Source organism: Myiozetetes cayanensis, unplaced genomic scaffold, assembly GCF_022539395.1.
Source record: "Myiozetetes cayanensis isolate MyiCay16 unplaced genomic scaffold, myiCay2020 scf9, whole genome shotgun sequence".
NCBI classification, from domain to species: Eukaryota; Metazoa; Chordata; class Aves; order Passeriformes; family Tyrannidae; genus Myiozetetes; species Myiozetetes cayanensis.
This window is the reverse complement of record NW_026088185.1, coordinates 28,821,580-28,848,830: the sequence shown is the minus strand read 5'-3', so window position 1 is coordinate 28,848,830 and position 27,251 is coordinate 28,821,580. Positions and strand designations below refer to the sequence as shown.

At 40.1% G+C, this 27,251-nt stretch overlaps 1 protein-coding gene across 12 annotated transcripts in view; it reads right to left on the bottom strand.

The window, feature by feature from the left end:
- Positions 1-27,251, bottom strand: part of KALRN (kalirin RhoGEF kinase) — a 502,548-nt gene that overhangs the window by 107,488 nt on the left and 367,809 nt on the right. The gene's annotated exons all lie outside the window — the stretch shown is intronic.

Here is a 27,251-nt window from a genome sequence, read left to right as displayed (position 1 = left end):
TATGCTTCCCTTCTGAAATGAAAGACTGTTGCTTGTACTACTGTAATGTGACTCCCAAAGGAACCAGCAGCTGCAGGTTTTGAATTTTATCATTCTTGGCCACTCTGTTTGATAGAGTTGACTGAAGCATGCCCAAAGGACACTCCTCCCATAAAATTTTCTTCTTTAACTACAATAATAAAAAATGATCGCAAGCTTTTTTTTTTTTTTTTTTTTTTGGTATGCTTTGTTTTAGTTTCTAACAAGGTAATAAATTCTATTTCAAACAAGAATATAAATCCAAAGAGTTTGATAGTTGATCTGACTTGCTTTGTTTCAACTGAAAGGAAATGCTCATCGACTTTGCCATTTACATTTGCTGTCATGTCACATTATCAGGGAGGGCTAAATATGGATCAATGAAGTCCAGCACAAACAAGTAGAAGATTGAGAGGAGCCTGAAAGAACTTGCTATGTTCATTTATCAAAGGATGAGCAGAATAATAAGGTCTATTGATAAGCACATTCCCAGCTCCTGCTTAATTTCTTTCCCTGAAGACACTTCCAGTAAAATACTCTGGCCTGTGCAATCACCGTTACATGTGAATTGTTCCCGGATGAATATGTTCATTTCTGTTCATGCTAGACTCAGTTCCATCAATATGGAGGCCTCAATTTTCACAGACAGATGTCTATGTTTACCCACAACACTCATACATGTGTTCTTTTGTTCCCTAAACCACATTTCTCTTCCACACTCCACAGATGCGGAGGAAGGTGATATGACCTGAGCTTAAAACACCCTCAGGGTATTTGACAACATGTAATACAACAGATAAACAAAAGATTCTGGTGGAGGAGTGTAACATTTTCAGCCTGAGATCCAAGTACACTTGGTGTTTGACATCACCACATCCAGTGTGTCTATAAAGCCATGTGGAGGACACGTTCAGGGCAGCTCAATTAGAGTTACTGCTGAGGATTTCAGAGTCACAGAGGAGGGCCAGAGCCTGAAGTCAGTGAAGTTCAGTGTAAACTGAACACACTGAACACTAACTTCCTCTGGGATTCTTTTGAAAACTCTTGGCTAAATCTCCATCTTATCCTTAATTAGCAGATCTAAAGATGTGTGCTCAAGGGAACAACATCTGAGTTTTTGCTAGTAACTGGGAAGTCAAGATAAACTGAGTAAGAAAATCTATTTCAGTGAATCCAGTGGATCTGAGATGCTTTGTTTCAACTGGAATAGCAAGGCATTTCATGGCATCCTAGAGGCAGGAAAGAGGGACAACAGGAGCCCGTGTGTGGAGGGATAGAGGCACTGGAAAAGAATAGGGCTGTGGTAGAACTGGGGCTGCAGAGATGGAGTACAGATGGCAACACCAGAGCCTGGGAGTAGGCAAAAGAAGATGGTGAATACCAGCAGCAGGGACTGGCCTGGTTGATACACAACCTTCAGTGCTGATCAGCACTTGTAACAAAACCAAGCAATTCCCATACAAAACTTTAATCTGAAATCAGGTTCTCAAACTGCATAATGAAGAATCCTAAAATGAAGGAAAAAATTATTAACCTTTGCTGCACTTGCTTTAACTTCACTTCCTATTACTCTTACATTTCACAGCCTGCCTGCCATACTTATGCTTGTAGCTATTAACCTTGTATTATCCCATCTACTTAACCTGAACATCCAACAGGACACTTTCTTGGCTGAATATTTCCTTTTTCAGCCACAGAATTATTTTCCCCCCAAACAAATTCTGTTTTATGAATTCACCATTACCTCATCTATGGTGTAAGATTTTTGGCATAAGCAGCTGTTTCCTTTCATAAAACAAGAATGATAAATAATAAGTAAGCAATTTCCTCTATCCCAGGCAATACAGTAGCAGAGCTGTGCATTCAAACCTCATTAATCCCCACCCAATCTAAAGAAGAATCTGATGAAATGCTCTGGTTGCCAGAATGAGTCCTAAGTGGAGGAAAAATGTGCTTGAAGTAAAAGAGAATGAATCAGCCTTTACTGCATGAAATAGGAATTTACTGTTGCATCACCACACCTAACACTATGGTTATAAGGTGGTGGCTCTTTCAACAATAAATTTCTGCAAGAAATTGATGAAAACACAATGCAAATCATCCTTCCTGCTCAGGGTTCACATGCAAGGCCTTAGCAAGTAGTAACCCTATTAAGAGCATGTACCTAATTTATCACAGCCTGCACTGTTTCCTTCTCTTCTTTCTGGGTCCCCTTTCTGTCCCTTAAGCAAGAAAGAGGGACTCTTTATCACAGTGCTCCCTATTGTACCATAACTAATGTCTGGATGGATCAAAGGTGCAAATAAATGAATTTGCCTCTCCTATATCAAAGGTATTTTTGTCAGTAATATGCACCACTGAGACATGAGAACAAAAGCAAAGGGAGTCTGAAAAGTGAGCCTGAAAAGTCTCAGTATTCAGAGGCACGTTCCTTCCTGGCAGAGAGACAGAGGTTTTTAGTCACTGCTGTACCACTGTCCAGCTGCAGCAGCAAGATCCTTCCTTTTTTTTTTCCCCCCATAATCCTCAAATTGCAGAATTTTAAGAGAAAGTTTGGCATAGAAAGCCAGAAAGAAATGTAAAGGGGTAAACAGACATTTCAGTATGCTGATAAATGTCTCTGTTATGCTCTCTTCTGAATTTTCAGTTTGATGCGAGAGGCACAAACTATAGGTCTAATTCAGAAGAGCAGCCACATTTATGCACAAGCTTAGTAAAAATCAATAGGATTTATATTGCAAAGGGTGCTATTTTGTGAGTCAGAACTGATGTGAGTACTCGCAATCAGGGCAAAACAAGCAGCAGTCCAAAAGAAGGAAAGGGGAATTAAGTATGTGAAGAGACCATTTGATCACATGATTCTGCAGCATCTTACAGGGTGGGATGCTCTGTTATGTCTGGGGAGAGGGATGTGGGCCACTGAGAAATAAAAATCTTGGTTCCATTCCCCAGACTCCATGTCTCCATTTATTTTCTTTGTGTTATGCCAAGCACATGGCAACTTTGTTATGGATATCACAGTCATATCTCATGGATATTAATGATGAAAGCAAGAGGAGCACCTCCAAAACTAGACAATAGATTCTGCTATGTCTCAGTTTCCCTATCAGTGATAGTAAATACTTATGAAGAGTCTTATTTCAAGAATGTCTACAACGCCTTTTTCTAGCCTTTCAGCTAAAGTCCCCAATAAAATGGAATAATACTACAGAGACTTTAGATCACACAAAATATCTTTGTCAGGCTGAAATCACCAGTAATGAGCATTTAAAAAAAATGTAGATGAATGTGCAACATTTTCCAAACCAAAGCCAAGGGGAATTATAGTTCTTCATAGATATTTCCAGAGTATTTACACAGACCAAAAAGGCAATAGTACTAATGTAGCTAAATCTTATTTCTTTAATGTGAAGAACAATTTCATCTTCTACAGAAAACAATGTTTATCACCCAGTTTTATTTTTTTTTCTACCTCTTTGAAACTTGGCAGGCACTTGACATCATCTGTCTCTATTAGGATGCCATGGGTTATCAGCACTGGCTATTTGGACAATTACAACCCCAGATGGTTCTCTTGCAAAAATTTCTACCACTCACTGGTGCACCTACATACAGCTGGACTCTATTTGTACAGTAATTTATTTTGGCTGACTCCATTTTCCTTTTCTGATCCCTGTCCGTCATTTTATGCCATTCTTTTTTCTCAGCCTTAATTCCACTTTGCAACCCAATATAATTTGAATTATCACCCATAAAGTAGGCTCTACTTTTCCTCTTACAAACTATACTATAGGAAACAGTCTGTATTATGCATATTGTTTGACAATAACAAAGGCATACTTTAATTTATGAGAATCATCTGTGTTACCATAGAGAATAAATGGAACCAATGTAAATTCATATTTTAGCCATGGTAACTGATCCTGCATCAACTATTGACACAGTGCAATACTTTAACTGATTCAAAGTCTTCTGCAAATACATCTATGATTTTCGGTAAACATGAACATGCCAGAAAAAAGCTTTCCCTGCTAAACACAAAGACATAGCACCTGCCTGAAAAATAGGCAGGAAAACTGTCATTCCAAAAATGGGCTACAGTCCTCGGCTATACATCTACAGCTATAGATCTGGCATAGTAAATATAAGTTCCGTTTTTTCTTTTTATAGAAGTGTTTCTAACAAAACTCCTTTGGCAAACACTAGCAAAGCCTTTACTCTGAAGTAAAGCAAACACTCTGAAGGAATTTGGTGCTGTTCTTTTGAGGTACAAGTCTGCTCTCCCCACCCTCCAAATGGATACCTAAAAGAGGAGGATTTCTTTAATTGTATTGCTTGAGCAAATGCCTCTTAGCTGGATTTTTCCATGAGTGAAAGCTCCAGCACCACCTGCTCAGAGTATGAACCTGCTACAGCTCAGGAAAACTGCCCTGGGACTTGAACAACACTTTCTAAACCTTCATTCACCGAAGCTGTTTAGAATCAGGGATGGAAAATGTAAAAGCCAACATACCTTCCCCTCTGGCAGTTCAACAGGTGTGTGCTACATTAACCAACCCTGTCTCTGTGCCACTGCCACCTTGACGTCATTGTTACTGGGTTGACAAAAGGTTTCCATGACAAATGAGAAAGCTGATCTGTTATCTCCCCTTTGGAGGAAACTAGAATGCCCTCTCTCCCATATTCTGCTAGACCCACCCATCTTGTTTTTGGCATGTAGCACAGAGGGTGCGTTTTTGTGACTGATTTAGATTTCCCTCTGTTCTGGAATTGAGAACCCAAGTTGTTTGTTGTTTTTCCCCTAACTTAAACTAGAGGGTGTCACCTTCATCCCACAGTGAACCCACCCACCTCACCCACAGCACAATCTTTTTTGCAGGCACATTGACTGCCATGCTCAAAAAGAGAACAGATAACACAGAAAGAGGACAAACTTTGAAGCAAAGAACAAAAACACTATTAAGACATTTGATTCTCTTCTTGGCTACAATTTATTAGCTCTACTAACAGGCATGGCCCATAATAGTTAGCAGATGTTTGAAATATCTTGTTCTGAACTTTGCCTAAGATTAAAAGGATCTTGTAGAATTTAAATAGCAGCTGCAGAATGAAATAAGGTTGCCTTTCCTAATGTGACAGAAATGTTCATCCTAGCTTTAAACAAGGAGGACTGTTTTATGTTCTGTAAATACTGAGGAAGCTAAATTTCTGTGCACAGGCTCCCACACATTATAAATTTTATATGTGTCTAATTTGCAGCAATTGACATGAAATAACCCCAATGAAAAAGGCTGGCCCAGCTGCCTGAATGCTTCTTACATTTGCCACAATTAACCCCAGGCCTACAGCTCACCACAGGCAGGAGGATGGACTATTTCAGCCATGAACATCAGGTTAGCATATTTGAAGGTACAAATTTATTTATTATCCACCTTGCTATTCTTACTGCAGAGAAGGAGAACTCAGCAGTCCTCAAAGAGGATCATGCCTTGGATATGGAAACAAAACCAAAGAATGCTCCAGGAGCAATGAAATATGTTTCAGAGAAGCTGTGCCACCCCATCAGTCTTACAACCATGCTGGCCCAGGCAGGGTACCCTGTGCAGCAATGCAAAGGTGCCCTTTTTTTTAAGCACTGGGTCTGATGCTAAATTCAACCTCATGGGCATGGTCTCTGTGAATCCTCTAGGACTACTGATTCCCCTTTCTCTTGTTCCTACAATGATTAAACTTCAGCCAAATGCTAACTAATTAACTGAAACAGATGGCTAAGCTTCTGAAGTGAGGAAGTTAACATACAAACAGCTAATTTGAAAACAGGTTTAGGTCTCAAAATGAATTATTGCTCCCTTTCAAACTACATGATTTTCTTCTTTGCTTGACATTGTGATCATGCTCTGATTTTTCATTAATTCCCATACTTGCAGGTTTCTCGATGTACACAAACTAAGATCTTTATGTGGCAGACATAAGTTCTGAAACAGATTTTGAAAGACCTTGCGTAGTGAACAAAGACGTCCCTAGCCTTTATGCATCTGGTTTGAGTTAATATTTTCATCCCCTTAGAATACACAAGATTTTTTCCTAAGCTAGGCTTTTCCTAGTACACATGTTTTAGTAACATAAGGTTGTAATATACTGCTCTCAAACAGATGTGATTTTGGAGGCTAGCCTGAGGAGTACTGCTCACCTTCAGAGGGAGGCAAAGCCCAAACCAACGGTGTGCTATTGTCTTTGGGGAAGACAAAACACCTTCTTTGACTCCTGTTAAGATTACTCCAAATCCTGCTGCACGACAGCTGCTTACAACTAATGTGGCATGCAATAGTAAAGACGTTATTCCTGAATACGAAAACAGCTAACACTTTTGCAAATCTAATCAATGTATTTAATTCATTATCCCAGTGAGGTTCACAGCTCTTAAGACATTCGAGCCAGTGCAGGACTTAAAAACATACACTTAACCTCAAGCCAGTGCTAACTCTATTCCTATGGAGCAGAGTACAGCATATGCTTAACATTAGGGGCATGTGCCTAATGGGCTCATGAAACACATCCTGGTTTATGATTCAGCACAAGCAATTTGCAGCTCTGTTTTCATCTTCCTTACAGCCAGTAAGGTGTCCATGGAATTACGACAGGTTGGTGGCAGGAAACAGAACACTGGTCTCGTCTGTGGGGCCATTAGGCTGAACGAGCACAGCACCAGCACCAGACCAGGACAAGCCAACCCCCAGCAGTCCCAGTGGCAAACCCGAGCCAATATTTTCCAGTTGCAAGCAGAGAACAGGCGAAGGAAAACCACCACAGCTAATTACACACCAGAGCTGTTTAGCACAAAGAAACTAAATGCTGGAATAATACCCACAGGTGTTTTTACTACAGATTTACTGTAACTCCACCACTCCCAGCAGGTGTCAACACTCCTGACTGGGAGAACACACCACCTGCACGTATTTTTTATTTAATTACTACGATTTTCAGAAATTTGCTCTGCAGTGCTCAAAGCAGAGTCATTAATCTTGAGTAATCTCTTTGAACAACAATTTCAACTTTTCTGAGCCTGCAGCCCCTCTATAAAGCAGTGGCTGTATTGTTTGAACAGGGGATTTGATGCAAGGCAGTTGCCATGGCAATATGACAGGGAGGGCAGAATCCAAACAATAACTGAGCATCAAAGAATTTTAAGTGCAGGGAAAATTGAGAACTAGATTCCATATTAAAGCTATAGGATGTCCAAACTGCAGATTTTAAAGCTTAGGAAGGCTGGATATTATTATAAGCTCCCTTGGGAATGGTTGTATTCCAGTAATGCATTATCACTGATCTGTTCCCATTATAATCCATCCATTTCACAGAAAACGACATGTTTTGTAAGGGAGTGGAAAAGCAATCTGAAAAGGAACAATTGCACATCTTAGCTTTGGTAGAGAAAAGAGAAAGAGGGAAGAGGAAAAAAAGGTTAGAATCCAAACTATATTTCAATAGAAAGCCTGGCTGTTGTAAAAATAATAATGGTCTTGGCTAGTTCCTTGTTGTGAAATAATGAACTTCGTGCACCTTCATAATATTATTGCAGGCATTCTATAGAGCACCCTAATAAAAATAGATGGCTAACTAAATGAGAAAAGGCTGCTGCATTGTTTTATAAGGCAATAATCCAGTTCCAGAACACATAAATCGTAAACTTCAAACCAAAGAGTTTATACCAAAAAACCCCAACACAACTTTATTGTTATTGTTACCCTGTTGCTCTTGTATATGCTGTTACAGATGTGTTTGCAAAATAATTAAAATCTGAAAGGCTTAGCAACGGGACAGACTGTAAGAGTGCTGAGTGCCTCAAGCTGTTACAAACCAAGGCAGTGTTTCTACATTCACATAGATTGATTTGCCACTTAAAGATGGGAACATACAGATATGAAAGGTAAAATAACCTAGCAGAAGGCCACTGCTTGGTTCTAACTCCAACTCTCTTTTTTGGCCAGTGTTTAACTTGGATGACTCCACTTTCCTATATCTCTTCTGCTCTTGGAAACAGGGGTAGTGCCAGTCACCTTGCCATGAGACCGCGTACAGGCTTGCATTTGAACTAATGGTTATTTTTTTGCAAGAAACATGCTGCTTGGATTAGCTCATTTCTAGCAAGATAAAAGCCACCGCAGTGTTGGTGAAGTCACCAGTCTCCTCAATACCACTACTAACCCCTGCACCTAAAAGCGTGGCTGATAGTTTTCCCTCCATGATGATGAGATCTGTGTATGTTAGGGCTGGTCCTGTTTACCTACAGAGCTTACTGCTCTGTTTGGATCAGCAGCCTGTTCCTTCTGCTCCTGACTGCTCACCCAGCTGCAGGCATTAGTGGCATACTTCTAATTTTTTTGGCTTCTCGTGCATAACTAGCAGTCCCCATGGAGCAGGCCCACTGCCAGCCGGCTTCCCACGGGTCTGGGCTGTGTGGTCACTCTCCAGATACAGTGGAAGCTTCTCCTGAGGGTCAAGCATCTATGAGGCCTTTCAGACATATGGAGTCTTCAGTAATATCTGTGTCCACAAATACATGTCTTCATACTACTGCATTTCTCCTAATTAGAGCTACTTCTGGGTTGCTCTCCCTATCCTTTATGCTGATCTCCATAGAAGTTATTTTTAAGATCAGAAGTTTCTGCTGATTTGCTTGGAATTTGTCCAATGAGTACCAAAGTTGTTAGGGGGCAGAGCACAAACAGATGTTGAAAACATGACAGAAAACAATGTTTCCTTAGAAAATTAAGTTTACAACTTTCTCCTGTCACAAAGTTAAGGACAAGGCTCTTCAGGATTTCTCTACAAAGTTGTCTGCCCTATAATAATGCTGTTATATCTATATCTGTTGAGTAGCCACATTTCCATCGTTTAGCACATGCCATGTTTATTTTCTATTGTTCTACTCTGTCACACGGCCCAAATCAAATGGCCACAAAAGTCTATCACTATTTCCTCTATTAGCTGAATTATAACCTCATAAAAAATACCAAGCTAGCCTAATTTTATTTTCTATAAATAGGTGCTAACTGGCATTACTTACAAGCGCAAGGTTTAATCCACCATTAACTCATGCTCTTTATTTGTCATTTCATTGCTGTTCCTGGAGTCAATATACCAGGTTTGCAATTCAGTGGTATGAACTACAAATGAGACATAGCAGATTTGGAGAACTGCATCAGCTCACAGTTAAAGTGAAATGATCTGATTCTTATGAATCCTCTTACTGTTTTCTTTTTTTTTTGGTTAAATTCAACTTCTGAAGTTTCTTGGGATAGTTTCTATTACTTGTACTTCATGCAGGAACACATATACCCATTACTATGTCATTAGAAACCATACCAGTTTTGACTTCTATAGGTTAGACGATTCTTCTGTCATAAGAGACTTTGCTGTTGGGAACTTGAACAGATAAGGAAAAGCAGCTCCCTAATGGACATGCTAATGCAGCCCAGTTGTGACACAGATCTCCCAGCCCATTCCTCCTGGGCAGGACCAAACAGTCCCATTGCATTAACACCTGCAGAAGATACCTTGCAACAGAGGTCAAGGACCCCCTGTGCCTGTGAGCTGAACTGTGCTTTAATGTTAGCTGTGAACACCAGAGGCTGGAAATGACTCATGGTGGTTACAATGTGGAGTTGCTCAATACAAGCATAGGTCCATGTCTGATTGCCTGCAGGCTGCAGTTGTGTTTCACTAATGCTTCCATTTTCTGTGACATGCTAGAAACAACCTGCACAGCCCACGGGCTGGAATGGTACTATCAGTGATTGCTCAGTACAAACCATTTAGGGCTTTTTTTATGGCTTCAGGATAAACAACTTCTGCTTACACACTAATATAGTTCTTCCAGTGCTGATAAGGCAAGACAGTGTATGGTAGGATGGCTTGTTTTATTATATTAATTTCTGATTCAGTATTATTTGGCTTTACTGTAACCAATTGTCTCTGCACGTAGACATTTAAAGCTGCTTCTATCCCAATTGACTCTTAGCTGCCTCTGCAGTAACAACAAAGCACAATCTTGGATGGTTTGGCATGTGATTAATAACTGTTCAGATTGCCTTGGCAGTTTTAGCATATGCTAATTGGGTTAACAAGGTACTAAGTGCTCCAAGGTGTTATGAATGTGTTGTAAAATCAGAAATGCTGCTGTCAAATGCATTCATTACTCATGGTTTGTAATTTGCTTGCAAGGAGCCTACTCCGAAAGACAGTATTTCCAACAATTTCTCCTACTCTTCTGTGAAAGACATTAGCACAACAGCACCAAGAGCATCTTTAAGTGATTCTGTCTCATTCCTAGAGAAGGGATCTCAGCCAACAGGCTCCCTGGTATATTTGGCGAGTGTCAGATTCCTCCTCAGCTGCAGAAGGACAATCAAGTTACCCTGGGGCCCTTGCCATGGGCTGCTCTTAAACCTGGCCAAGACCCATCTGGCCACTGGACACCACCAGTCCCAGAGGGCTGTGAACCTGATGGGATCAAGTCTGAAGTGAGAGACACCCAGCCACTGCTTGGGGCTGTTCCACATGCCTTGCTCCCTGTTATTTTCCCCATCTCAGCCTCTAAGCTTCATTGCTATTCCCACTCTCCTGCTCCCCACCTTTTGCACTTTAGGCACGATGCCTCATTCCAAGCTCTTGCTATCCAGTCACACTGCCTGACAGCGTTTCTGATCTTTGCAAAATAAAAGCCACAGTGATCAGACCAAAGGGTTGTCACAAGCACCCTGTGCTCTCCATTTTACAGGTAAGATCAGACAAAACAGTCCCGCTGCTGTTCAAGCCTACAGAACAGACAAGAAAGTCACAGTATCACTTGTTCCCATTATCCACTTTGCTGAAGCATGCCCAATTTATCCACTGACATACAGACAGGTTCACACGATTCCTTCTGCTCCTTCTGCTAGTTCTTTCTTACTAAAATGCACATCTCATGATGTCATTTCTGTGGAACTGAAAAACTCATTCTTTACTGTCCTCCCTCTTCCTGTTCGATTTCCATTCCATGAACATAAAGGCCTTACTCAACAGTGACGTTCCAGTTGACCCTGATTTCTGTGAAGTAAATGTAATAAGATAAACTCTATATCTTTGTCTGATTACACTTGGTGACTGAGACATACTGACCTGAGTAATTGCACCAGTCATGTCATCCTGTCAAATCACTGATTGAAATGAACACTAGATGGTGGGACAAAAACACTTCCTTGACTGATCAGCCTCAGTGAACAAAGTTCCTGGCAACAAAGAGGTTGTATCTAGATATATGGAGAAATGAAAGATGATAAATTTAGGTTTTTTTCTTCAAAAATCTGAAGATGGAGTAAACCACTGCACACTATGTAGCAGACAGGGCAATAACACATGAATATAAGAAACAGGTGAGGAAATGATCACCCAGTCAAAGGTTTGTTTGCATAAGACTTAATCACCCAAGAACATGTTTTAGAGGAAACTGGGAAGGTGTGTATAGAAGATGACTTTTCCCAAGGAACAGCTGACTGTAAATGGTAGTAGCTCTTTATGCAATCCACACTTGTTAGTGGAAACAGGTGTGACAGCAGGAAGGAAATGTTTAATGTTTGGATGTAAAAACATGACTCTTCCTTGCTTGACTCAAAAGATTAGTGTTGGCTCGAAGCCATTATCAGGCTCATAATGTTCTCTAGTTTCAAGTATAAAGATTCAAGGCAATAACCTGCTTGAGAAGGAACACAAACTCAGGTCCTGCTAAACTCAATCCTCACATGCTTAACAGGAACAGGGTTTGGCCTGGAATCATAACTGGTTTCCAAACCACTCACATGACTGAGTTCTATATTTACTCTATTGCAGTTGAAGAAAAGAGAAACCATCTATTTTTCCACACCTAAAAGATCACTGGGACCAGTCACACAATGGAAACATGCTGCCCCTCAAATAGCTTTTGGAATAATCACTTGCATTAGCACATTGCTCATAGTGCTAATCAAACAAAGCAAAAAAGTAGCTCAGCATCCCAACGACAACTTGGCAAAAAAAAAAGCACAAAACGTTTAAATCTGAGTGATTTCAAAGGACAATAAACATATGCCCAGCATGCAGTTCATATTGTGCTGAATCAAAGCTACCATCCCCTCTCTCTGCCTGCAGCCCTTGAAACAGTTTGGTCACCTACCCTGTGTGGTGAGTAGAGGATGTGCAATTCAAGCTGCTTCCAGTGACTCCTTCCCTCCTGCTCAGCCACCCCAACTCCTGTAGCGTGCCATGAGGCTATAAAGGAAGAATGGCTGCTGCTGGATAATCTAACACTCCTAACCCCTTTGGCTCCAGCAATTTAAAAGGAATGCTCACAATTTATTTAATCCTAAAATCCATCTTGTCACACGAGCTAATAGTTAGATAATGCTATGCATAACATTCTAAGCATGGCACCATAAATAAGAAAGCATTTAAATAAAAGAGTTTGCTGCAAATATTTAAATCCAGTTCCAAGATTCACTTCATTAAAAACAAAACCAATGTATATTAGAAAGCTCCACTGCATATTAGAAAGACATGAAGCCCAGATTTCAAGAGCTTCTGAGCACCACAAGCTGCTTCTGCATTTTGAAAAGAAAGGAAAAATAACATTAAACTGTCCTTTTAAAGGCTTCTCCTTCCTTTGCACATTCTCTTTCTTACAGCACATTTCATTTGTAACCCAGCACCAGGTTTCTGGTATTCAGCACCAGAAAGGTGTTTTCCGAAAAATGTACCAGGAACAAAATAAGGTTCTGGCTACACATTTTCTGGTCAGATATGCAAAGCATCAAACCAACCTTAGCCCAGTGCTTCCTTAAGAACGTAAAGTAACTGGAAAACAGTAGGCAAGGGATTCTCTCTCAGCTCCTGTGGCAGAGCAGCAATGTCTGGCAGACTTCACAAACCTGACCATCAACATATACTGTCCCTTGATCTCCCACAAGAAAGGGTGCCTGTGGATTCAGCACAAAGTGGGACTGAGACAGAACTTCTCCTTGTGCTGGGCAGCAGCGTGAGCTCTGGCAAATCGCATCGGTGCTCTGTGACCTGTTTTCCCAGCCACAAAATGACACTGACTGCTTTGCAGTAGTCTGAGATCTATAACTACAGAATATGCGATAGACACCCCATGCAATTGAAGTTGTTCGCTCTTTTCCAGCTTGTCAGAATATTTGTTAAAACAGGATTTACCATCAAAATAGAACGAACAGCAAGTGAGACCTCTCCTGTTAGTGATCATAATGTGAAAAAGGCAAAGCTCTCCTTAATTCTGCCATCATTCAGGGCTCATTTAAAACCCACTAAACTGCTAATAGCAGCCAGGATTTTATTTCATTTTCCTCAGTCATAGATATGCTGTCTTGGGACACTCATAATCACCCCTTTATTGTCCCCCATCAAGAGTTTATCTCAGTCATTTAAAGTTGCTTCTCTTTGCTAGATTTATTTTCTCCTCTAGAGCACAAAGAAATTTAGCAAGAGAGACACAATCTGTTGTGATGAAAATGCAAAGCTAGAAAAGCGTTCTAGCTCTTGCAATGGTATATTTTATTGTTCCCCATGAGGGGAATTATCTCCACTAATGGTGATTACAAATCCCTGTTTACTGGGACATTAGCTTCCCTTATGCTTGTTACTGAAATAAAAAGAGACAACCAAAATATGACAGAGCTGTCATTATAAAGCCCTTATCCTATTAAGCCACTTAGCCATAGTCTTTACATAGGGATGGGATGCCCAGAAGAATTCTTTGGAGAATTAATCAGTTATACATTAAGAAATGCAAAGGAAAACTTTCATTCATTAGGATCAATTTTAGCAGTTTCTATATTACCCCTGTCAACAAAAATACCAGGTTCATGGATGCAAGTGGCCACCTTTCAGATCTGCACCTGCGGAGGCACATTCTGGTTCTCCTGAAATGCAGCAGTGCTGCTTTTTCTCTCTGTCACAGCAATCAAGGACTGGGAATGAGCAGACGGAAAATAAGTTGTGTATTTGTTTGGAAGACATCCGCTTTAGCCCAGCTCTTACCGAACTATTTTTATTCATTTATCTCCTCCCTCACAGGGAAAGAGTTTTGTTCAAAGGCTGGAGGCAAATCCTGCTACTACTGAAACAAAACCCTGAGGAGCCGATGGATTCCTGAAAGGCTGGATCTGGTGTGGAGCTACGAGATGCTCAAAGCCAGATATCTGTGCAGAGTGAGGTGCTTTCCTTGACTTGGTGAAAGAAAACTGACTTACACATCATCCTGTTTGCTTTCCATGTCTTCAAATCACTTATCTTTTCTGCCTTGCACCTCTGACCCAACAGCTGCCTAACCCTGTATAACAGCTCTCACCAACCCCTTTCTCCAGTGCCACGTAACTAATTGCATTTCAGCCTCAACAATGTTATCTTTTTCTTTTTTCCTTTTTTTTTTTTTTAGTGGAAACGAGTGGCCAAGTGCTCATAAATAACACATGGGCATCACACAAAGAGAAGGTCATAAGGGAGCAACTCGATGAGCCTGAGAAAGGGTTGATTTTTAAAGTCCTTTCTCAGTCCTCAAATTTCTCTCCTAGGAAGTCTGAAGGGCAGAGGTTTTATAAAGGTAAAAGGTACCAAAGGTTCAGTTGCTGGGGAGGGCAACAGAACTACAGAGCTGTATGAGAGTTTCTGCAAAATAACTGCCTGTAGCACTGGGACCAGGACCTTTGCAAGAACATGAAACCTCAGAGATTTCAAAAGACAACCCACAAAAATAACCCCTGAAAGCTTGGTTTACACCTCTTATATCTGAGCAGTAGAAGGAGGGATGTTGAAGCCATAGTCTGCTCAGCATTGCAACAAAAGCCAGAAGGTGATTCAGGAACAGCCCTCAGCCTCTAACCTGTACCCTGCGGTCAGCAGCTGTTTAAGCCAGTACAAAGCTGGGGGAGCTGGGTCTGCTGCTGGGAAGGTAGGAGGGAAGCAAAGACAGGGTGCCATCAGCCTTTCAAGCGGCCCAGCACCCACTGGAAGCCTGCACAGTGGAGGATTATCCATGACACAATGCCAAACTGTAAAGACCAGCCAGCTGAAAGGCACTTTCCCCATTTTACATGTAGCAACAGATACAGAACACAGCCCTTTACCTTTCTAAGGGCAATCAGTTAAATTCATACAAAAATCAGTGCTCTCTGCATTGTCTGCAGCAAGCCAGAAAGCTGAAGTTTCTGTGTTTCAATTTACGTTTTCTTCTCTATATAAATGTCACACTTCTAAATGATGGTTTAACAACAACTCCACTTTTAAAGGAGCATCACACGGCTTGGCTAAGTGTTTCTTCTGCTGGGTAGACTCCTGCTGTCCTTTCCTATTGACTCCTCAGGATACAGAAAATATCAACACTGGAAAACATTTAGAAGTAATGATGCCAACTGAGGCCCAGGACCTGTGGGGCACAGCTGGCTCCCACCTCCAATTCTTCCTGCAAGATGAGAAGGCTCAGCACCTCGAGAGATGGTGCCCTAAAGACACAACAACAAACCCAACTGACTCTTGTGAAAATAAATAACCACCAGTCAACACACAGCATTTCTCTGTGACAGTGGAAAATACGCATGTGTGGTCCAACCATGTTCTTTCAATAACTGTTTATTTGCAAGTACGGTCAGGAAGGGATGCTGTAGTATCAGGAGAAGTGAAACAGTTGGAGAAAATGGGCTGTGGAGTTGTGCCATATTTTTCACACCCCTCTGTTTCTCGCCCACACACATTTGAGGAGGGTGAGTTTGATTTTGATTGTTTTAAATTAGTTTTAAATTGAGGCAAGATCCAAACGGAAAAATAAAGTTTGTCTCAATATCAGCAGCACTGTGATTCTGGAAGCAGATGCATGAGGGGACCTTTGGATCTCTCTCTCTCAGCTGTAGGCTGCCAGTAGCAAGGCATGCATGTGGCTTAAAAGGTGAGGAGAATGCTGCATCCTGCAGCAAAAATATTTGGCTCCAGAATAAATACTGCTTCAGAACACTGAAAAGGCCGTGAGTTTGTGGATGAGCAGAAGCAAACAGAATAGCCCTCCCCATAACTCAGAGCCTTTTTTCTTCCTGGATTAATTTAGGGGTGACAAGGGGTAAACCCTTACTGGGATTTAAGGGGAAGGAGAAGATGATACATTGTGGGGTTTGATCCATTCCTCCAGTTCTCCTGGAAGCTTTCACCTCCCTCAGCTACTTGCACAGCTCTGTGCTTCCCTGTGGCTTGCCCTCCATGTTCCTACATCTCCTATTGCTTCCCTCTCCATCACCTATGTTCTTGTGATACTTCATGGTCCTCCATGGTCACAGCTGTACTCAACCAGGCAACACACAAAGACTGAGGTTAAAAAGTTAAAATGAATTGTCACCCTCCTTCATACACAGTTTTGTTTCCAATACCAAACTTCTTGCTAATTTTAACTTTGAACTCTCCATGTCCTCTAATGTCCTTGATCAATGAAGTTTACAGTGTTGTTCAAAGATCGGTTCCTGACACTAATTTCTGATCTTACTTGAACTTTTCTTCCTTTCTAGACAGTTATTCTGTGTTATCCCTATATGCCCTTTATAGCTGGAACCATATTGTTCCAAGGTTTCTAAGTTTTTTGAGCAAACCTGGCACTTCTAATAACCATTAACAACACAAAAATGATGAATTCTAAAATAAAAAAAAAAAAGTATGCCAAAAAGAAAACATATTGTTCCTCCAGAGGGATATATTTAATATTGTACAGCCAAATCAAACAAACACACTTTAATCACTAGAATGAAACCCCAGAAACAACTCAAAACAACAGCACAGGAAAAATAAATATGAACTTAAGTTCTTTGAAGAACAGGAGGAGAATGATCAGATTTAGATGATGAATAACATCTTGCTTAACAACAACATAGAAGGTAGAACTTGAGATGAAATTAAAAAATAATAAAATATCCTTTTAAAAAACAAGTTCTAAATATTGTCTGCCCCTTTCTTTCCAAGCCTAGCACTTTAGATGATCTAGTAGCCCAAGAATGGATACAGAGACAACCATAGAATACTGATGGACAATTCCTATTCTATTGATGTCCTCATTTTGGGGGACCACATAGTCTAGCCACTTTTAATTAACTCTTCTGTCCGTTCTATCAACAGAAAATTTGGAAAAACAGCATGATGCTGAGCCAGGGGTATCCATTTCATGTCCTGAGCAGGCTGGTTTCCAAAGTGTGCTCAGATTTTCAGGAAAACGGGCCTGGACAGGTGCCAGTGTACCCCTGTGAGATGTGACAGAGCAGGTCAGTCTGTCAGGATAAGGAATCACCTGGGCCAGTGTCAGTCCAGAACCGACATCCTGTACCATGCAAGAACAAAAGTGAAAAGGAATCGTTCATGAGAAGAAAGGGAAGGAATACAATGTTAATTTTGATACGCAGTAATGAGGAAATGGCCTTTAATGACTTACAGTTCAGCTCACACTCTCATTAGCAGATATTCAGAGGAATAAGGAACTCAATCTCTTGGTCTCTTAATATATATATTGGTGTTTTTTTGTCTAACCATCACAGATGGCATCTTGCTGGAAAAAATACTATTTTTGACTAACATGAATCAGTTTTAACTGTTTCCAAATCAGCCAAAGATCAATTCAGAGCTAGAAACTTCTACGACACCTGAGGTTCAACTCAGTTTCTAATATAAGGTAAAAGGCAACAAATCTTTGACATCTGGCTCTTTGAAAATCAGAGCACATTTATAAAAGTCAATCAACAGCTGGTCCCGGTTTAGAGCTGAAAACCAGAATATCCTTTAATTCTTCTGTGCAAATCAAAAATTTATTTTTATTTTTCTATTTTAAAATGACTGGGGTTGGCTATGTCTTTGAAATAAAGATAGGGATTTTACTGCACTTCCTTTTTAGTCTGTTTTGATTGCTCCAAACTGATTCACTTAAACATCCCTATAACTTAAACATCCTCTTTCTTCAAAATAGGCATCAAAATATCTTCTTTTTTGTTTAGTAATATAGATTTGCTGATATGGGGCTTGATTTATTTCCTGCCCTTTAAGACCGTAATGTTGTTCACAGCTGAATTTCAGCCATCATTTCAAAGGCACCACTCTGCACCTTATTCTGTACATTTTTAATTTACAGCCATCCTGCCTAAGCAGGATCACACGTTCTTCAGAAATGTCTTGTGATTGAGATATACCACATTTACCGTGAATTCAGGATACCCGCTACATGAACTAAGACCTTTATGTGTGTGCCTTGCACCCTTATGGGGAATGTGTCCATCAGCACATTGGTATAGAACCTGATTTTCACACTGCTTGCAGGACTAGAAAGGAGAGATCAAGTGTTTCTCTGTTGCCACAGAAAATACATTTAAATACCCTCAAGATGGAAGTGTTGATATTCATACCTACAGGAGAGCTTCAGCCTGAAGGAGTTCCATACACTTGTTTTGTTATAGAGGGACTTATCTTTTCAAATGTTATTGATTTACTTATTTTCCACCAAAAGATGGGTAAGATTGAAATGATCTAAGAATAAGACTGTATAAGAATGTATACTGAATGCTGACCCTTATTTCCTAAATGGAAAAAAAAATCAAATCAAAATCAATAACAAATGTTCTTTATGAAATGGATAGCAATAGAAATGAAAATTTACAAAAGAATGCACTTTATAAAAGAAGTGGAGCATATTCAATCTGCTCTGAGCGTAACTGCCAGTTGTGCATGGAGGAAAATGCTGAAAATAAATCTTTGGAGAATCTCTTCCTGTAGGACTTCACTTTCAGGGACTTTCAGTTGAATCTGTTTTCAGCATCTGATCACTCAATTGAATCTCGATTTCTATCTGCAGTTATTTATAGCTCAAAGAAAACCAAAACCCTGGGAGAGGTGTTAAGAAAATATCTGCTGCTTCTGTTATTAGTCTGGAAATAAACTTGTGAGTGCTGAGCAAGTGACCCTGCACTGACCACCACAGGAATGGCTTTCCTTTGGGGAGAATTGTGCCCAGCCGTTTTGAGAGCGGAGGTCCCACTAAAATTCCACAGCACTTTCAGAAATCCCAGCTGAGATATTTAAGATGCATGGCAAATTTCTCATCTGCCTTTTATAAAGATATTTCCTGGGAATATTACCCACAGAAAAATGATTGCTATTTCCATGGGCACTGCAGATGTTCAATATCTCTAGGTATTAATTCATTTTTGCCCGTGAATTTGATCCTCCACAGTCAGTAAACTCTCCAGAGGCAGTTTGTTGGTGTTTTTGTTGTTTGTTTGTTTTTTATTTTCATTTTTTAATTTCCTTTGTTTAGTTTTTTGTTTGTTTGTTTTGTTTTCTTTCAGAGTGCTTTATGTACATTAGAGACAATCACAGTGAGATTAAAACTTTATCGATATAATACAATTAAAAATCTGGCACTGTTCACATTACTTTAAATATCATTTGATGTGAGAACGAAAGGTCCCCTCGAGAAGCTTCTGATGCATTCTCTCCTTTGTCTTGCTATATTTTCACAGTGATGAAGCCAGGTTTGTGTAAAACAGTCAAATCTCTGGGAAATTTCTTGCTAAAATTCAACTATTAGATAAAAAAAGGGGACCTCTGGGGAAATTCATCCACTGTCATCATCTCCTCAGTTGGCATGTGAGGAATTGTCCAGCCATACAGTACAATAGGAAATGGATAATGCTCCACTACCTGGCTAGAGAAAGTCCCCTGAGTAATTACTATGAATTTTGCAAGTGCTTCCAGCAAGTGTTATATTTTAAAAGCAGCCGATCATATTTCACTTTGTTTTTCAAAAGAACACACACCTTTTCCAAGAAAGCTCTTTGAAACAAGACAGCCTGTGGCTAGTGCTGCCTCCACCCACAGCTGCAGCAAATCCTTGCTGGCAGCAACAGAAGGCAAATGTCCTTACTCTCAGCAGCACTTGCACCCTTGATAGATCCCTTCTTGAGGGAAACTCCTGATCATCTACTTGTTACATTTAGAAATGGGTGCCAGAAAAGACAGGTAACACATAATTCAAACCAAGATTAAACCTGTCTGAAGATCAAGGTTGGTAAGAATTAATTTTTTGATTGTTTTGGAATCTGGTTTATCTGGTTCCAACCCAGGGAAGACCAAAGTCCATTTTTTCAAAGTTCATAGAGAAAAAAAAAGGGCCAAAGGCCCCAGAACTGTCCTGGGGTATATGTGTTGTAGGCAGAGCCAGCATTAATACCTGTTGTGAGGAGCTGGAGATCCTGTGCTACATGCATTATAAAACAATTAAAAAAGAGCTGCTGACTGACTCTGCTAGCAGATGGCAGGTGGGTAAATTCCTGTATAGCTACAAGCCACAGTGACCGGTGTAGAGACAAAAAAAGGCAGCGAGACCTATCAGCCAAGTCCCTAAAGCAGAGATTAAGTCACACCAAGTCAGAGCATAGGCCTAACACTGAGCATTGTAACTATTTGGATCCCCTATAGAGTTCAGAGTTTTCTGTGAGTGCCCGTGTAACTGCACAACAATTTAAATAAAATGTGTGTAGCACTTTAGTCCTGGGAAGACTTCATTCAGAAATCTAAAGTTTATTTTCCAAAAGACTGAAAAATCTCAAATGTAGAGAGGCAGGTACAGCTCTACAAATCAAATGCGGGAATGTTTCATAATTCTGGCACTGCTGCATTCCTGATAAGAAATACAGAAAGCAGAGGGAAAGCCCTTACTTAAACTTGGGAAAGAGAGGAGAAAGAAAAGTGCCACAGTAACATTAGTGAGCATCAATGATTGGAAAGGCAAGTTCATGCCAAAGAAAGCATTGCCAACAGAGATAAACCAGTCTCATTTTATCATCTCCTAGTGTCACTTCAATGACTTCAGTTTCAGGGAACGATTCACATTTAAAAAAAAAGTAAGAAAAAAAGATACATACATATGTAAATTTTTCAGAGGGAAGAGTTGAATTTACAGGAATCCTAGCTGAGATTCAGAGCAAGAGCTGAAAGGCAGTCACCCAAAGCCAAAGAAAATACTAAGAAATTACCATTAGAGAGACAGAGAGGGAAGGGACAGAGATGTCACCTCCTGGCTGAACAATTTATTTCCTTGATAAGATAAACATTTTGCTTCTACATGACAGAGAGTTAACCACCTATAGCTAGTGAGCACTCAAGAAGGCTAATTAAAGTGCCAAAATGTTTTATGTCAGGTTTTCCTTTGATCACTATCATGTTTCCCTTTTCCACAGGTGAGGGCAGTAAGAATTCAGTGTGACAACTGCACTAATGCTAGGCAGCATTCAAGCAATAGAAATACATCCTCTGGGGCCATAATTCACTCCTCTTTATCATACCTTCACAGGAAAAATTCACTTAACAGTCAGCAGTCATTTTCTATTATATAAATTTAACTTTACTTGTACCATAATTCATCAATCACTATAAGGAAGCAGCACTCCAGACAGTACACTGCATTCTGGCACATCACTTAACTGAACAGGCTTAGTGCAGAATAACCACAACAATACTTACATACATGAGTCCAAATCAATTCCTTCCTTTGCCCTTTAGAAACTCACAACTGTTTAATCTATTGTAATTAACTGAGACTAAAATATCTTGGTTGGAGGAAGAAACCTCTTCAGGTCAATGCCCAGCCTCACCTGGCAGACAAAGTGCTGGCACCTATCACAGTGCTCCAGAAAATAGGAAGATTGGTAAAGAAATAGTCCAGATTTTGTATTTAAGTGACCACCTGCTTCACCACCCACTCCATAATCCCGTGATCATGCCCTCTCCCTTAGCTCTGCCACAGTCAAGAGTTTACGTCACACCTTCTACTTTCCTTTACATCAACTACAATTCACAGCATCCACTAAACACTGACAGAGAGACTGAAAGGTTGTTTACAGTTCAGTTCAGTCCCACTGCTCAAGTACTGCAGAGATCCCAGCCCACAGTGACACGTTTTGGCCATGCACAAGCACTGCTGGGGGCCAACACATCCTGTCCCTTGACATTGCCCCTGCATTGCGGTAGAAATGTGTCTCTTGCACATGACTCAACACAGAACTCACTGGCAGAGATAGAAAAGGCCAAAACTCAGATCATGGGACGCACACATTGTGTCATAATAATGCCAGAGGGATAGAGGGCTTCAATCACCAGCTGTGTAAATATTTTGTTAGAGCTTAAACGTGGTTAAAAAACCCCTAGCACCAGGGGTCCAAAAGACAAAAAAAAAAAAAAGCTTCAGGAAAGTAAACTATAGAAGTGAAAGCTACAGAATACTTTAGCAACATTCAAGAGAGACAGAGATCTGTTATGCAGTTTTTAATTCTGCTTGGTATGTCAGTTCCCTTGCTGAGAAACTAAGTAGAAATTAAATTATCAGCTCAGTCTTAGCAACAGTGCTCTTGTTAGCAGAATTTGCCTTTTGGTATTGCTTTTAATTTCTCTGTGACTTTAATCCCATCTATGAAAATGGGCATCCCTCTCATTTTTAAACCATATCTGCCTTTTCTGTATTTGACAAAGTAATATTTCATACTTTCATAATTTTTTAAATGTTTCTTCCTTATGTTGATGTTCTTATTTCAAGGGGATTTTCCTTGAAATGTCACTGGCCCCACCAATCGTCCCTTCCAACTTTACCCATTCTGTGATTCTGTGATTTTCCTTATGTCCTCCTCATGAGGTATGCAACACAAGTTTCCTTTACTATTTAATGAGTGGGCATTTCTGTTTGCTAATTTTTATTTGGTTTTCTTTTTTTTGTTTGTTTGGGTTTGGGTTTTTTTTGTCGTTGTTTTTTTGTGTTGTTTTGGGGGTTTATGGGGGGTTTTTTTGGTTTTCATGGGTGTGGTTTTTTTCTTTTTAAATAACACACGTTAACACCGAGTGACAGTACAAGGAAACACAGCCTATTTAAAAAAAAGACGAGCATGTTGGTGCACAACTTCATGGAGTTCAAACTCAAAATTATGAGTAGCCTCAAGAAAGAAAGAGAGAGATCAAGGCACTCCTCATATCTGTGTTACCAGGAAAGGAAACTTCCAAGAAACTGAGGATTCTTCCTAATGAAGAAACTGAAGCAGTATTTCCTGCTCCAGCAACAATATCACAGGGATAAAGAAAGCTATTTTACCTTGATTAGAAGCCTTTCAAGAAAAGAGAATTCGCCCCAAAGTGACTTGTTCCAACAAGCCTTATTTCTAAAATCTTCCCTCCCAATTAACTTCAATTAGAAAAATTATTATTCCCAGATTTTATATAATACCACCAAGATCTCAGTCTCATGATTGCACAAAGATGAGCTAAGTCTAATAGCTAATGGAAAAGATAAAAGTGTATTGTGTATATTTATTTTTAGAGAGTGAAAAGTTTTCAGTTCACATTTCAGAGCTTTTTTCCACATCCAAAAACAACAGAAGGAAATGAGAACTGCTCTCCTCAGTATTCTGCAAAAGCCAACAAAAAAGAGGCCATTGGAAGACGAACCAGTATCTCCAGAAACAGCTGTTTCACAAGCCAACAGCTCAATGGGCTTAACAAATGAGAATGCCCTGCATGCAGCATTTTCTTTATGCAATTCCCCACTGCTTTGAATCCAAATATAAAGACTGAAATCCCATGTGCCATGAATTGAATGGGGCAAGGATTTCTCCCTAAGGAGAGGTTTTTAGATAGCATGCTGAAGAAGGCTTGCTGTATAGAACAAAAGCTCTCTCCTTTGCCTTTTGGAAAAGGATGAAGAAATTTTGCATAGTAGGTTACCTAGGACCTGACCTGGATGCTCAGTGGGAATTACAACTGCTGTAATAGTATTCATTATCTATTGATTCTTTAGCACTAAGTCTGAGTCACCAGCCAGCTTTCTCCCCTCTATAGAAAACTTATACAATACGAATGACAATCCAAATAATTCTTTGTATGAAATATTTTAGATTATAGATTGCATGTGGAAAAAGTCATGGATTGCAAATGGAAAACTAAACATTTTATATGTTTCCTCTTTCCTTTTTATAAAGGTGCAGACCTACAGACAAGACCTACAGACATTACTTCAAGTCTGTGTTTCTACTATATAATATTTAATGAAAATGAAATGTTTGAGCCCAGGGATAATTGCTTTATATATTTTTGAGAGAGAAAAATCCAAGAAAATTAAAGATATTAAAGACTAAGATCCAGATTTAATCAGGTATTTAATTTAAACAGACATGGACATTATTAAATTTTTTTCAATCTGAAGAGTCTATATAATTACCTGACCACTACCTGCAGCCAGGAAAGCCTGAATATTTAAAGGCTTAGTAACACTTCTGGAGTCAGGCATATAATTAAGAATATTTTTAAAGTAGAGTCTGCTACTATAAAGGCTGCTGTGAATTTCCTTTAATATATAAAAATAGGTCCAAATTTGGGTCTGTATCCTATGTTGGGACAACGGACAGTGATGCTATAATTAATGTAAAAATGTAATGTTTGCAAGAATTCCTGTCCCTCCTCTCCCCCTGCCCCCAATTCCTCATCCAAACAAGGAAAAGAAAGAGGAAAGGGTAATGTGCCATCCAACATGATTTGTGATGGCCTCCAACATGTGAGTGACAGAGCAGAACTAGGACTCAGCTCCTCTGGCCCCCAGTCAAGCGCTCTATCCTCTGCATCAAATGATCCTCCTGATAAATATTGTGGCTACATTCAGCTGTCTTGAGAGAAAACAAAATTCTTGCTGAATTTACAGTAATGTTAGTTCATTCCCACTTAAAAACAAAAACCCTTTTGTATTTTAAGGAGTTTGAAATGCAAAGGTAAAGCTTAGCTCTAGGGCTGCGCTGGGATGAGAGGAGAGGGAAATCACTACTCTCAAGTCAGAAGGAATTGACTCACAAATAAGTTGAAGGAAATACACATGACTTGAGGCACGAGGAGTGTTATTACAGCAGAAGTGCTACTTGAGATGGATTATCTTGGAGAAGTTGTGATTTTCTTTGTCTAAAATGTTGCTTGGCATTCTTGTCTGAACATTCAGCTAATGCGTTAGGTAATCCTCAGGCACAATAGCAAGGTTTAGGGAAAGGACAAAGTGTGTCAGCTAGTTCTTTGAATTCTTTTGCCTTCAGAGAGTAATATCAAGTCTTACACGTTACTTGAGAATTGTTTCTGACACTGAGTTAACACATATATGGTCCCAGTGCAGCATTAATCTGCTGCCATCCTGGCACACTGCTACCACTGAGAAACCCTGTTGTAAATGAGGCTGCTGTGAACAGACAGAGTTTTTAAAGGTAAGAGCTCTTTCTGTTGGCTCCTCAGGACAGAGATCTCACTGGGACACACAGAGAGGTCATCTGTGGAGGCTACTGCTGTGAAAAGCCCCAAAGCTTGAATTTGAGCTCCTGGGGATAACTCTGCTGATTATGCTTGAGTTAAATAGGCAGGGAAACCACTGTTTGCTGAACACCTTACCTATCAGAGCTGCTATCAGTCCCACACAAGTTAATTGCAGTTACAGTGTTTACCAAGCACTGTTAACTTAGCCAAGAAAACTGAAGTAGAGAGCATGATATGGTCCAGTCTTCCAGTGTCAATAACCAGCACCAGCCCATGTGAGAATGTAACATTTCCCAGTCCAATGACATTTGCTCAGACCAGCCTAGAAGATAAGCTCAACTACATACTGGAGGAAAAGAATCCAATTTTAAACTTGGAGAGTAAAATAACTTCATTGGAATGACAGTGAATTGTTCCCATGCGGTAAAACTTCACCACTAGGAGTCTTGTATCTTGGGTCCTTGCACAGCTTTGGATCTGCTGACAGACAGATGTTTGAGCTGAGACTGAATGAAGGTGTGTCTCTGTGCCTCTTCAATGGGAAGCAAGACAACTCAGCTTCATCTGTCATTAATTTGGGTAACATTGTGTAGAAAAACCAAGAGAGAACTATAAGGAGATGCAGGGAGTTGATTTTCCTTGGAGCAAAGACATGATAATGCAGCAGCCTGGGTGCTAAATTCTATACAGCATTCTGGCAGTGACAATAAGGAAGCTGTTCAGCAGGAACTGCCTCTCTAGTTAAGGATGATGCACCAGTATCTCGGACAAGTGTATTTAAGCCTTAGCTGCACACTCTAAATTGGTTTCTATTCATTAAATGTGTAGAAGGACACACAAACACACAGCCTCAAGTCAGTAGGTGAACCTACCCACCTTAAAAAAGGTAAAAGGATGACATGACCCTTTCCCCAGTGGTAACAACTTCTTCTCTTTAAGATCTAGTACTCAGTTTATCTCATACACAGTCACCATTCAGTTCAAACAAGGTTTTGGATAGAAATTCCTCTAATCCTTTCCAGTCTTGCATCCTTAAACCAACTCCTGCCACGATGGGCTGTCTTTCAGGGTACAGCCTGACTTGACACCATAGCCCTTGCATGCAGCTGCAGCATGCAATATGGAGCATCTCACCTACACATTGCCAGAATTCATGCAACTGAGTCAATGGGCTTGGGGCAAACGAGCAAAGCTTATGCAAATGCCTAAAATTAAACATGAGCTCAAGTACTTTACTAAGTCAGGGCCTTTATCAGGAATGATAAATGTGAAAAAAATGGAAAGTGAGGCAAGTCCACTGAAGAGCTGAAGACACAAGAAAATACTTCTCAGACATCAGGCAAAGTATTTGCATACATTACAGTGGCCTTTGGATTGTGAGGATCAATACTTTTCTAAGGCACATTATTAGACAAAAAAGCAAAATCCTGGGGATGTACCTTTAAGATAAACATAATAGGTGGTCTTACAAAGGTAATTTATTTGCAATTAACTTATATTTCTGAGGCCAGCTTTCAAAATTATGCCTGCTCTGAACCTTACCTGTGGACTTTACAACGAAAACTTGGACTCTGATTTTGTGAAGACACCCTTCTACCCTGTGTAAGTGGCAGCATAATTAAAGCCCTGATAAACAGATACATCCATAAAGGCATGGAAGAATTCATATTTTCTCAAGTTACGTGCGATTTCTAAACAACACATGAAGTGAACACAGGCATTATCTCAGTGGATATGACAAACCCCATCAGCGTAGCAAAGGTAATTATTAACCACCCATTTACTCCTAGCACCAATTGCTAATTCAGTGGAAGACCACAGCTGGAGGTATCAGAGAGTGACAAACTCAAGTGAGGCATCCTAGT